This window comes from Dreissena polymorpha, chromosome 14 (assembly GCF_020536995.1).
Source record: "Dreissena polymorpha isolate Duluth1 chromosome 14, UMN_Dpol_1.0, whole genome shotgun sequence".
NCBI classification, from domain to species: domain Eukaryota; kingdom Metazoa; phylum Mollusca; class Bivalvia; order Myida; family Dreissenidae; genus Dreissena; species Dreissena polymorpha.
In genome coordinates, this window is record NC_068368.1 from 32,920,931 (window position 1) to 32,935,689 (window position 14,759).

General features: G+C 33.3%; 1 protein-coding gene across 1 annotated transcript in view; it reads right to left on the minus strand.

Moving 5' to 3' along the window:
- The window catches only part of LOC127858788 (uncharacterized), a 29,515-nt gene extending 21,453 nt beyond the window's left edge, over positions 1 to 8,062 (minus strand). Inside the window, exon 1 of the mRNA XM_052396071.1 lies at positions 7,944 to 8,062. The gene's annotated coding sequence lies outside the window, so the exon portion shown is untranslated. The remainder of the gene's footprint in view (positions 1 to 7,943) is intronic.
- Positions 8,063 to 14,759: the final 6,697 nt, after the last annotated feature.

Consider the following 14,759-nt stretch of genomic DNA (forward strand, 5'->3'; position numbering starts at 1 on the left):
AGATCAGATTAAATTTTGGGATAGACCGACAGACAGACAGACCGACAAAGTGACTCTTATATAGCCCCCATTACCAATGGTAATGGGGGTATAATTATAGCATCTAAAACAATGACAATTAACACACATCTATAAATAATGGCAAGACATAAACACTAATACATTGTGAATAATAGAGAACTGTTAAATATCATAACCCTTTCCTGCATACACACTTGATCACATTTGAGCAGGCATTGACCATTCCTTTAAGAATCATTGTGAAAGGGTGTGGTAACATTCACAGCATGATAGGCCAACTTCTATGTAGCGTTTTAGAAAGCTGCACTTTTAGAGGTTGGTCATAAGATTGTGCATAAGTTTATTATGTTGTAACAATAAGATTTAATTTATAACACAATACAGATTAAATGTGTGATATAATGATCATTCCTAAAAATGTATTTGTGTTATAAATACAAAGTAGGAAATTAACTCAATGAATTTCATCATCACCATCATAAAACCTCATTTTTGTCAACATCAACAGCAGCATCAATCATCATACGCTCATGGTCACCCATATTCATCATTATAATGATCCTTGTCAGCAATGCATGTACCCTTAATTCAACCACCAAATTATGCATAATCGTAACTATCATCAACATCATCAATTATCACCATCACCATTACCCCCCCCCCCCTCCCTCTTTGTCATCCTCATTTATCATCATTATTAAAATTGTCACAATCTTAAGCATAATTATCATTGCCATGATCATAATTACCACAATCACCATCATCATTGTCACCATCTTCACCATCCTTACCATCACTATCATCTTCCTCACAACTATCATAAACATCATAAACTAGAGCTTTGTCACAGACGTAACGAATACCCCCACATGCCGCATTGACACAGAATATTTTGCATGTTGTCTTCACATAAAACAGTGGACATCATGCTCAATGTTAAAAACGCACTAAGTGACCCCATGACCTAGTTTTTGACCTGCCATGGCCTATGTTCGAACTTTACCTACACATCATCTAGATACAACGTCTGACCACGTGTGGTGAACCTCGGATGAAAACTACTTAAATTAGAGAGCGGACACCATGCTGAATGTACTAAGTGACCCCATGACCTAGTTTTTGACCCGGCATGACCCGTATTTGAACTTGCCCTAGACATTATCTTGTTACAGCATCTGACCAAACAACTTGAATTTAGAGAGCGGACACTTAATACGGACCGACAGACAGACCGACCGACCGACAGACAAGCTCACTCCTATATACCCCCCTAATCTTCGTTTGTGGGCGTATAATTATCCACTCATTGTCACCATTTTCATCATCAGAATTATCCGTATCAGCATTACAATCCTTGTCATAAGCACAATCATCATCACCAACAGCCTTACCTCCCCCCACCACCGCCACCACCATCACTAGGAGTGTCTTCCCTGCAATACAAAAAAACAAGCAAATCCGTTGAATTGATATCCCCCGCCAATATGCTTCTGGACACAAAAGGTGTTATATTTGACACAAAAAAGCATTGTTTTAAGATACAAAGGGCCACAACTCCGTTATTAACAGATGGTGAACAATGCCATTTGGCATGCATTATCTTCTTACCCATATATATACTCATACCAAGTTTAATGAAATCCGCCAAAGCACTTCCAAGATATGACTCCGGACACACAAGTGCCGGACGGACGGACGGAAAGACGGACGGACGGAAAGACGGACGGACGGAAGGACGGACGGACAACGCCAAAACAATATCCCTCCGCCTATGGCGGGGGATAATAAAATCTACTTCAGCAGCTTTCGGATTTTTTTATACATTGCAATATGGCATTTTTCATTGTGATGTTTAATTTTCAAATAATTTTAAATGTAGAGGCTTTTCTTTAAAATGAACAAACATAAATGCACTAAGTTCAAAGTCAATTCATGTACAGTATTGGTAAACAGTGTTTACACACACGGTAATTATAGTCATAAAAAAGGTTCGCAAATAATTTTATGCATTAGATGCCTCCTGACATCTGTGCTTCTTGAGACAGAAAGTAAAGCAAGTTTTTGTGATATATGCACATGTGCAGCTACCCAATATTTTACCAATTACAAAACATTCAGTATTTTAAGAAGTGACCACATCACAATGTTTACTTTGAAATTAAAACAAATATATCACTTTTTTCGCAATAAACAATCGGAAAAATACAAGCACATGAACATTTTTGTATTATTTGAATCCCTAATTATCATGAAACATGTAATCAATCACATTTGCAAGTTTCATTTGAAAGTAAAGAGATATGAAAACATGTGAATGACAAACCTTGCCTCAGCACAGATAAAATGTACTCATAGGCATGTTGCCTGATTGAATGGTCTGAAATACAAAGTGTCACCACATCTTCAATCAATTATAATGATGAACGCATTTTAATGTTTAAAGAGGCTTAAAGAGCGTAAAAAAGGAGTGGGATGGTCAGTTAGGCTCGATTGGTCATTGTCGGCTCGGGTACTAGTTACATGTACCCCATGTACACTTAAGCATACTTACATGTACCCCGGGTACGGTAAGTATACTCATACATACCGGGAACTTTAGCGCTAAATCGATCGTTGTCAGCAAATATTTTTAAAATTAATTATTTTCATATTTATGTCAATTTTCTATAAAAATGGCATCTATATTATCGAAACTCATACTCAACAAGCATGTCGATGCATTTTTTTTATATAGCAGTTTGTTTCGTTATTACGGTAATCGGTAGCGTGTTTTGGGGGCGGGAACAAACAGTCGGGTACAGTCTAAAATCGGCGGGGTACGTTTGAGTATATTTACCGTACCCGGGGTACATGTAACAATACTTACATGTACCCGAGGTACATGTAACTAGTAACCGAATGAACAATGACCAATCGAGCATCAGTTAGTTAAGGTATATTTTATTTGACATGAATAAAATTGAAATTGAAGTATTGGTAACTGATTGACAATAATCACACTTATTAATTCCAAATTTGACATAATAATTATGTTGCTTTTTTTCAAGTTACAAATATTATAAGTTTAAGCATACCATCTGAATTCAGGGCCTCTACAAGGGTTGCAAATGCTATGATGTGATGCTCTTCTGCATCAATACTGACAACAAATGTACTGAAAATACAGTTTAGCTTAAAGATACTTCTTTAACAAATGGCAAAATCATGCTTTAAAATCGATGATACTCCAGATTATATCAATCAAATATTGGAAGAAGATAAAATTACAGGAAATTGATTTGTTAAACCATCGTCTTAGATGATAAAAAATAAGCCGAAGTGTGCATATCCGAATTAATAGATACTGCTCAAACAAAATGAAAGAACACCATAATGTTACAAATAATTGCAGGATAATTAAATGTGCACATTCATACTGTAGAAATGCTCCAAAAACTTAATATGTGTTTGCCTTTTGAGACTCAGAATTTGAAACCAAATGCGTAATCATTTTACTCACGTCTTTGTCGGCCATGATGTTTGATGAACGCACTGAACGCTCGGAAAAGCCATATCCGTTGTTTAGTCATACCCGTTAAAATATTTCCCAGCATGCAAATTATAGGACATATATATAAAATTATATGACATATATATATATATATATGAACATTATCCAACATATATATGAAAAGTATCCAACATATATATGAAAATTATCCAACATATATATGAACATTATCCAACATATATATGAAAATTATCCAACATATATATGAAAATTATCCAACATATATATGAAAATTATCCAACATATATATGAAAATTATCAAACCTATATAAAAAAGTATCCAACATATATACGCAATTAAACCATACACAAATGGAGATATAGAACATATATATTCAAATATACCACATATATATGGACTTTACCATATATATAGAGAGAGATAGAATACTAGGTTAGCGTTGAATACGGAGAAGTTCATGTTGCTCGGCTCGAACACCGAAAGCGCTCGCCAAGGCTCGCGCTTTCGGTGTTCGAGCCGAGCAACATAAACTTCTCTGTATTCAACGCTGATCCTAGTATTCTCTCTCTCTATATATATATGGTAGTCTTTAAAAAAAATCACACACAAACTGTAAAACAAGTTAAAATATCACCGTATACCTCGATTCAAGTTTACACAGTATGCGAAATGTAACACATAACGACCGCGAAAAGAAAATTTTACTTTACTATAAATCATTTTATTTTCGATAGAAAATGATCAAAATCCAATATGGCGGCGATTGCTCCTGACAAAATGATGTCGATGTCAACATACATGTACACTATCGACGACCTTGAAAATTTCGACGAGTAAACAGACAATTGCAGCGACTGACACTTTATTTGATTTAATACGCACACGCTGGGTATGCGGATACTTTGATAACAGATGGCACTTCGATACCAGATAACAACAAAAGCCACGCGCGAGAGGTAAGTTCATCAGGTATTTTTAAAGTTATACCATAAAGATTAGTTTCTTTTGGACAAGGCGCATTGTCGAGTTTATAAATGGAGTATCCTTTCCTATTGCAAAGAAAAAAATCACGGAAGAATGGTCGATTTTCCCCCAAAAAATGAAAATTCGGTCGGAAAACAGCATAAACTGGATGAACAGTAAACATTTCAACAAAACTAATTTACTTAGAAATATTGCAAGATATTGTTTGATATTCCAGCATGTAGATTAATCACTTTGCTTCAAATACTGAAATTTTGATAGTATTCAATGAAATATAAACGAAGATAGAGCATGTTTTAATAGGTGGTATTCATGAAGTTGCGGATACTTTGATTTCCGATATAGGGCACTTCGGATAACAGAGACTTTCAACAAATTGGGCACTCTGATAACCGAGTTTTATCTTCGACCTGAAATGCATTTATGTTTATTATGGTTATTCTTACCAAACATTTTGAAGTACGAATCAATTTGCATTGTCAAGCCCGACACATTGGGAATATATGCATAACGTAATTACATACACATGTAAAATATAACCAATAGCTTCGTTCGTTTTCAAAAATCTTATTTCTATTAATTTATATACATGTAATTATTATTATAAGTGCAAATATTACATACGAATCAAATGCTTATTTCTGTAGTAATATATTTCAAGTGACGACCGAAAATAATTTTATAAATTATCAACTTATTTTAAAGTGGTAAATTAAGATTAAGAGAATTGACAATGCAACGGATCATGTGGATCAACACGACCGTGTTCAATTGAACTTATAGCAGGATTCCAGATAAGGGGAGCAAGGGGTCTTAAAGCGGCAAATACATCTCATAAAATCCTTTGTCATTTGGTGCTCATAAGAATCGCATCATGAAGACGATACTAATACGTAGCCACAAAATTTAAAAGAGATTGGGAGTTTGGAAAACTCCATTTATATTGAGCTCTACTTATAGGAAGCACTTCCCTTTTTCTTTTATTATCATATTCCAAAGAGATAAGAACATGTTTCGGTAATTCGTTTGTAATGTACGTCAGTACATACATTTTTATTTATTGCCTGCTTACTATAACATAATTCCACACAGAATTCTGCATTTCTGATTCACTAACTAGTGTGTGCTATATCTGGTAAAAAGTGTCGAGTTATCAGGAATCGAAGTGCCATTGTCTTTGAGATGATCGGTAAAAGAAGTGTCCATGAAAATTTGGCATCCGACTCTTAAAACATTAGAATTTCCTCAAATACGTTATTTAACTTAATTTGAACATGTTGTAACATAAATGGACATATTGATCTTTCATTTCGTTTAGTTGGCACGTTCTTGATTTATTTCCAATTATTTTTATTTTGTTGAAATACGTACTGATCATCGAATTCATGATGATTATCGATGAAATTTTATCTCTTTTTTATAAAAAATGTTTATTTCGCGACTTTCTTGCTCCGCAATACGAAGTACTAGACCATTAATCGACCAAACAATGTAATGTGTCTGAAATCCAAATGAACAGAACATAAATGCAAAAAGGCTGAAGAACTCAACTCTCGCGCGTGGCTTTTGTTGTTATCTGGTATCGAAGTGCCATCTGTTATCAAAGTATCCGCATACCCAGCGTGTATACAGGGCAATACGTTTTCCGACTTCGGACGACGAATTTAAGGACGCGCATAGCGTGTTTTATTATATAATGTTATGGGTATGCCGTGCGTGATCCGATGCATCAATGGCGCCCATGTTAAAATCATTTCCCCGAGAACAGGGAGCGACAAAAGTACAAACAAAAACCAAAACACGTTCGAACTAGTATCTTACCTTTAATTACCCTTTACAATCCATCTAATAATCCATTTCACTCAATAATTGACGATTTTGCATCTAGGGTCTTTAATATTTTTTAGCATAGTTAAATAAAGACCCTTATGTCATCCTATCACTATATTCAAATGATTTTACGAAGCCAATAAACTTTCTTCTTCGTCACACGCTACGCCATGTACTCTATGCGCATTACCATGAACCGGAGTAGTTTATCAAATAAAAGCCGTTGGTAAACTCGGTTGCATTTGCAGATTTCTGCATACAAACATAATGATGTTTAAACTTGCACAATGTTTTATTTGTGTATGGTTAATGCCCTTACTGTAAAAGAAAATAATTTAATATATAAATACACAAAGAATGGAAAACATTCCATTACACAACAGATAAATGAGTGGATAATACCCGTGTACAAAATGGGACGTTCCGAATTCCAGTGTGGTTTTTTTATTCTTACCATCTTATACTTTACACAGGTCTATGCCTAACGTGAATTAAATCGGAAGGCAAATATTGCAGATTATTTATTAATTGTGCGATATTTGTTTGGCTTGTTGTACATTCTTAAATGTCAAAAGTATATGCATGGATTATAAACAATGCACATTACACGAAATAAGGAAAATGTGATAATTTGACAATTCAAATATGTCGATATAGATCTACAGTACATGTACATGTGAAATAAGTCGCGTTTATAATAAATCGTCAAAAACATTTTGGGGAAAATGACGCAATAAGTATGTCATTTTATGACGACATCATTCAGCTTATTCATTATACGGATGGCAAAAAATTATGTCATATGACTAGATTTAAAGGTTGAATGTCGAATAATGTTGAAGCTAATGTTTTCTCGACTTTATTTGTTATGAAAAATCATTCAGTGGTAAAGTAAAAAGTAGTCCGTGCACGCGACAGGTATATGTTGAATACAGGCTAGTATATTCCATCAGGTGTTATACCGTCAATGTCGCATTGAAAATGGGATAAATGAATTTATACAACATGTATATGCAAATATACCACATACATATGGAAACATTGAATTTTGCAACGTTTGACACGCCATATGAACACGTATTTTTGTGTATGTTTTAAAGTCATAGTGAAAGTTATACTATGCGAAAACTAAAGTTTATTGTTATTAAAAAGTCGTTTAATGCAAGGCATACAATAGATCGTCTAACACACACGTTTATCGTAAAAGTTTACTTAAACCTGACGTTCTACATTATGACATTTCATATTTATAAATATTTTCAAATTATGTATTTCAATATATATTTTACCCAGCCTTCACGAATAATCTCTTAAAAATCCGTGGATTATCGCAGCCGAATTTGAATTTAGATGATGAATATTGTGCATTATTGAAACGGATATTTTAACACACCTATAAATAAATCGAGTACTTATCAAGTGGATATGAAGTTGGGCTTATTAATACTCTGCTTTTTTACTTAAAGTTAACGTAATGCAAATACATCTTTATAACAGAGTATGTTTAAATTTTGATCGGACAACTATGTTATATACACAAATAAAAGTCTTAAAAAAAAACGTTAAAACCAAGCAACGACATTAACAGCCACTTACATGTACTTGTTGGTGTATCCAAAATTCAAAGTTCAGTCAGAACAATTGATCGCATGATATATATTATCGTATGAAGTATTTATCACTGTTAAACAGGTTAATGTTTACTTTGATTGCACTTAGCGCCGTTAATAAAGATATCATTACAGGCTGAGTTTTAAAGGGAGAATACTCGAATATGCTCTGCATACCCTTTAAAGCGGTTACCTACCCTATCGGTTTACAACAATCATTTAGATAAATTAAAACATACAATTTAGCGCCTCTACTAACCAAGATGCATAAAACTTTTAAGGAATGCCTTTGGTATAAATATTCGCGGGAATTGGGTTATTGATTACTAACATAAACACGTAAACAGCTAAAGAGTTAAGCGGGGATCAAACAAAGGAAACAATGCACTGTGATAAAATGTAAAGTATTAAATACTAACTAGTACGAGAGGTTTTAACATTATATGCACACAAATTAATATTTTTTTTGTGCCACGAAATCTATGCATTATTTCAGAAAACGGTTGTTTATATTAATTAAATGGAAAACAGTGCTTTTATATATAAAAAAAGTTCAATAAAAGAGACCAACCTAAGTATCGGATTCCTGATCTGTGTAGAATGTTGCATTTATAGAAAATACACGGTTTTGCCGAGATTGAAGAAGTTTATTCGTTGTGTCATAAAAGAAGAAAATATGGCGAGCTTTAGCGAGCCTTATTTTTCTTTTTCGGGACGAACCGGATAAACTTTCTCCCTCTCGGCACCAACCATGTATTCGATTTATCCTGCTTCATGCCGTTGAGACATTTTATCAAAGACAAATGACAAATTGACATAACAATATAATTATTTTTGTCGAGCCTCCTACATGTACACATCATTCCAGACGACAGAATAACTACCGATTGTGTCACGTAAAAAATAGCGCCACTTTAAACGGTTGCTGTTTATGCTTTACTATTGAAATATGAGAAGAAATAAAAATGAATCAAGAATGTGATATTTTTCTTGGTCTACAAATACGCGAGCAGCTGATAATGGTAAAATACTACACCCTTGTGTAGCGTTTAGGAAAGATCACACTCAACTATGTGTCACATCGTGCGTAGGAATACACAACTTCCTGTTGACCGGAGATAGGATAATTTTACGACCCCGCTTTATTAGGTCAATGTTTCAACAGAAGCAGGATAAAAGTAAATGAAACTCTTTGGACACTTTATATCAGAAAAAACAAACATCAGAAACGCAGATCAGTCTTTGTCAAAGTGGTATAAAGACAATGTGTTTATGAGGTGAGTGCATAAAAGAAGCATAATCTCTGCCTCTCTCTGTCTCTCTCTGTCTCTCTCTGTCTCTCTCTTTCTCTCTCTGTCTCTCTCTGTCTCTCTCTGTCTATATCTTTATGTCTGTCTGTCTGTCTGTCTGTCTGTCTGTCTGTCTGTCTGTCTGTCTGTCTGTCCGTCCATCCGTCCGTCCGTTCGTCCGTCCGTCCGTCCGTCTGTCTGTCTGTCTGTCTGTCTGTCTGTCTGTCTGTCTGTCTCTCTCTCTTTTTCTCTCTCTCTCTCTCTCGCTCGCTCTTCTCTCTCTCTCGCTCTTCTCTCTCTCTCATTCTCTCTCTCTCTCTCTCTCTCTGTCTGTCCGTTCGTCATTCTGTCCGACTCTCTCTCCCCCCCCCCCCCTCTCTCTCTCTCTCTCTCTCTCTCTCTCTCTCTCTCTCTCTCTCTCTCTCTCTTTTCAATATAACGCATTTTACGACACACTTCAATACATGCAAACATCTGTGAAAAGGTCCCTTTAAATCGCAATGCGCGAGCACATGTCAATTATTAATTATTGCATATTTACATTAAATGCTTTTCGGTTATCAACAGCAACACTGTATTTAAATAACTTTATATCTTTACACCTAGAATGAATTATCCGGTTTCAAACCAGTTTAAATGTTTCTAATTGTGCCCACTGATGATAGGAAATATGAACTTGATCAAATTTGCTATCTTTTTTTTATATACTTATTTGAAAAATGAAAACACAAAATCTGGTAATAATATTGTATCGTTTTGAAATATATAATAAAGTTACCATACCATACCATATTCTTAATTGCATAAAACATATACAATGTTAATAGCAAACAGTATGTAGAACAAATATACAGTGGGTAAGACATACAATTAGCAACCATGATTAACAAGAGCATAGTCAGTACATATGCAAACAATGATGTATAGAATGATGTTCACAATTGTAATATTTTTTTTTTAATCACTCTGCAATGTTCTGGTCTTATTTGCAAAAAATATGAATTTTGCTAAATTATTCAGTACAATTTTTGATTCTGAATTTATAAGTGCGAAAAATTATTTACAGAAGGCCATCGGCAAAAATAAGGTTTGAAGAATTTTTTTCTGAGATCTTTGTATTTTGTGCAAACTAACAGAAAGTGATATTCCGATTCTACCGCGTTCATATTGCAAAAAATGCAAAGCCGTTCATTTTGCGGAATATTTGAATATCGCCCAGTTTCTATAGCAAGTTGGTGTGATGACGTTCGCAGTTGATCGCTTAAGGTAATTTTCTTTGTCTACGTCTAAGTATTTTTCACGGGTAAATGTATGTTTAAATTTTGAGTAAGTTGTTAGTTTGGATGAATAATTTATGTCAGAGTACCATTTTTGAAAATACTGGTCATATATCCTTTGTCTTACAAGAATTAAACAGTTGCCATTTGATTTCCTCAGAAATCCATATTAAACTCAGACCCTGTTCATTTAATATTGTTTTAATTTGGGTAGCCCAATTTTTATTTTTGTATGTTTTGTTATTCATATAATATATCTTTTTTACAGGACTGCTTTCTGGCAAAGTTATAATTTTTTCCAATATTTTATCATAATATATTAACGGTGAACTCATAATGGCACTCTTCCCAAATCTCGGTAGAGCGCTGCTGTAGTAGTCGATTGTATTACTCCTAAAATTTATCTTAGAAATTTGGTAATTATTTTTAATAATAGTACTTCAAATCAGTGCCAATTAAAAGCAAAGTGCATGTCGGAATTTGAATGGATTAAACGTTTGCAATCAGCTTACCCACTTGGATTAAATAATAATATTCTAAATGTTGGAACTATTTCTATTTCTAAAAATAAATCGATTAATTCATGTTGTCTGTTTAGTAAACGTCTTAGAAATAAACGTTCACACGGCATTAGGAAAAATGGCAACTTAAGGTGTAAATTTAAACGTCTGCTTTCTTTAAATGACTGCTATACTTTATTACCAAAATGGAGGTAAACATAAATTATTAAGTGCACTTTGCTCTCTTTCTGTTTCTTCGTTGGCACATATTGATAAGGAATGCAAACTTATTTTTTCTTCAATCTGACCCTCTATATGAATGTACTTGTATTATTGAATCTTTCACTGACTACTATCTTAAACCTTTTATTGAAAATGCACTTAACAAATCTAGAAATCGTATCAAAATTTAGTTTTGTAACAAAGGTCTTGATTTAATTGACCTTCCAAAAATGTTCAATGATAAAAATGTACGTCGGTTGATTCCCCCTTATTTCCGCAATACTGAATCACCACTTATTTGCTACAAATATAGTAAACCTGTAAGAAGTATCGTTTTTTATTATAATTCTATTTCCACAGATATTAATGTAATAAGAAATTGTCCTACATCATGTGACTGTTCTAGTTCAAAATATATATATGGTCCAGTTGGACATGTTATTACTGGGGACCTAAATTTCGTTCAAAATAAAAACCTTAGAAATTTACTACGCAGAGGCCCTAAGTATAGATTGCCTATTCCTGTGGATTTTGATGACTGCATTAAGAAAATCGTAACATCCTTACAGGATTATTGCACTAAATGGTGCAGGAAGGCAAATGCTGAAATTACTGCACTCAATGATTGGAAAACAAAAATATTTAGTATGGCCATGAATAAAATATTATTTTATAATACAAATCCTTTGGCTTTACCACATTCACCTAAATTTAATAAACAAAATCTTTGTAAATTGCTTGAAGACTTAAAATCTAAATTCGTCTTAGTTCCTGCTGATAAGGCTGCTAATAATGTTATAATAATAACGAGTGTTTTATGTTCAAACTATTTCACAAGAACTTTCACAAACTACATCATAGTGTGATTACAATAAGCAACCTAATGAAATTATTGCCGGCCATATTGCCGAATGCAAATAATTAAATGTAATAGTCAATATTACTGATAAGAAATTGCCATCACTTTACTGGATTCCTAAATTACAAAAAACGCCATATAAAAGTCGTTTTATCGCTAATTCAGTGTCTTGTACCACAAAGCAGTTATCAGTGTATCTTACATCTGCATTGGGTGCTATTAGATATCATATAGCTAAATATTGTAATACAGTTTATGAAAATAGTAATATTAACCTATTTTGGTCAATAAAAAACTCCAGTTATTGATAAATTGGAAAGAAAAAATATAAGGTGTCACAGGTAAATACTTATGATTGTTCTACACTATATGCAACGCTTCCTCACGCTTTAATAAAATCCAAACTTGTTTCTTAGATTGAAAAAAACATTTGCTAGAGAGAAGTGTTCATATCTAGCTTTAAACACTAAAACAGCTTGTTTTACTAATCAGATATTAGATAATTGGACTGGTCTTAACTTTTGTGATGCACTTACTTTTCTTCTGGATAACCTGTTTGTTGAATTTAATGGATAAATATTCAAACAAATTATTGGTGTTCCAATGGTTACTAATTGTGCCCCGCTTATAGCTGATCTTTTTTTAATTTTGTTATGAAAGCGAATTTATGTTAGAATTATCTAAAACTAAACAAGTAGATTTGATTCAATGTTTTAACCTTACTAGTAGGTACATTGATGACATACTTAATTTAGATAATCCATTATTTGAACAATATATTAACAAAATCTACCCTACCGAAATAGCATTAAATAGATCGTCTCAATCCAATAAAGACGCTGCGTATTTAGATTTACATCTTACTATTAATAATAATATGATTAAAACTAGTTTATACTACAAACGGGACGACTTTAACTTTGAAATTGTGAATTGTCCCTAGATGGCAACATCCCTAAAGGTCCTTCCTATGGTATTTACATTTCACAGTTGGTACGTAATGCCATAGCATGTTCATGTATTAAAAATTTTAATGGTCGCAATCATTTATTAACAAAGAAACTGCTAAAACAAGGCTTTTTGTTTCATAACCTAAGAAGTACATTCGCTAAATTTCACTCAAAGTATGGTGATATAATTTCAAAATATAATGTTTCTTTAAAATGGTATTTAAATAATGGAATTTCCCATCCATCATTTTATGGAGATGTTTTGAAACGTGTCCGTAAATAAAAATATGTTAAAGAAAATGTTCATATTAAAATTTTCAATTTTATTAACTCGTTTTTATCAAAAGGATATGCTGCTGATATACTTAAAAACACGTGCTTGATGGTTTTTGATTAACTATATCTTTCTTCGCTTAAAATTTGTAATTTTTTGATATTATGGGCATTTTTTACTTTTGAACATAATTGTGTCTTTGTGTCGTATGCATAAATCTGCATGAAAACTACATTAAGACACACATCTTATATCAAATCATTTCTGTCGTCAGTTGTCAAAACACCTATATACTGTTTGATTCCAATAATGTCGCTTTAATGGAATAACTATTTTTTATACATTTGATTCTTAATATTTAATCACCTAAACTTGTTTTATTAGTAGTTTAATTTTGCAGCACCGCCCCATTAATATTTTTATTTTAACTTTACAGTACTGCCCCTGGATTTTGTTCACGTCATTGTGTTTTCGCGCGTCAATTACGTCATAACTCTTTCTCTGTTCCTGAATACATGGCTTTTTGTGACGTCATACGACCAACTTTCCAAGTTGTGATCTACATGCATAGGTGATTGAGTTTATAATTTAATTGTTATTTTCTCTGTGACAGGTGTTTCTTGTTTGATTTATTTGTTAGCAGTACATAAACAACCAAGCAATGTAATATGGAACTTTTACACCCATTATTGCTGCTTCTTCCTGTATTTGTGCGATGATGATCTGAAATATAAACTTCATGATGCTATATTCTTAAAACTTTTTCTATAAAGAAGGAATGTGGTTGACACTTGTTCATAGTTTCATTCCATCGTTCCTCAAAAAGTTGTAACTCTGTTGCTCTGGTATCTACAAAACCATTGAGTAATTAAATGGTAATTAAATTGAATGCGTTTTAATTCCCTTTTATTATTGTTCAATTTAAGTTACAATGCTATGAGGTTAAAAAAAATTTACACGTACATGTATTATGAATTTGCTGGGCCAAGTGTGAGATTGAGCGCTCCAAAACCGGTTTAAACCCCCATTGCTTTGCATTGACCGTTCCAAGGCGGTGACCCCAGCTTTATTCTTATTTGTCTTTATGTTGTTTTGTATTGTGCTGTATTGTTCTGTTTTGTACTGTTTTGGCAATCGGTCACTTGCCTTAAATAAAGGACCTACTAATTTTTTATAATAATAATTCAATACTACTCCAGCAGCTGGAGTTTCACTTCTTTATAATGTATAAATTCAACGTCAGTGCCCGGGTTTGAGCCCCATATTTCAGCGCAGTAATGTAGTATAGGTCCAACTAATATGTCGAATAATTTAACTTTTTGGGATACTGGAAATTCAAATTGTTCAAATATTTGGAACAGTCTATGTAACGAGAACGAGGCGTGTTGTGCAAGTATTTTTTGTGTTCTGAAGAAATTCCCGTTCTTTAAT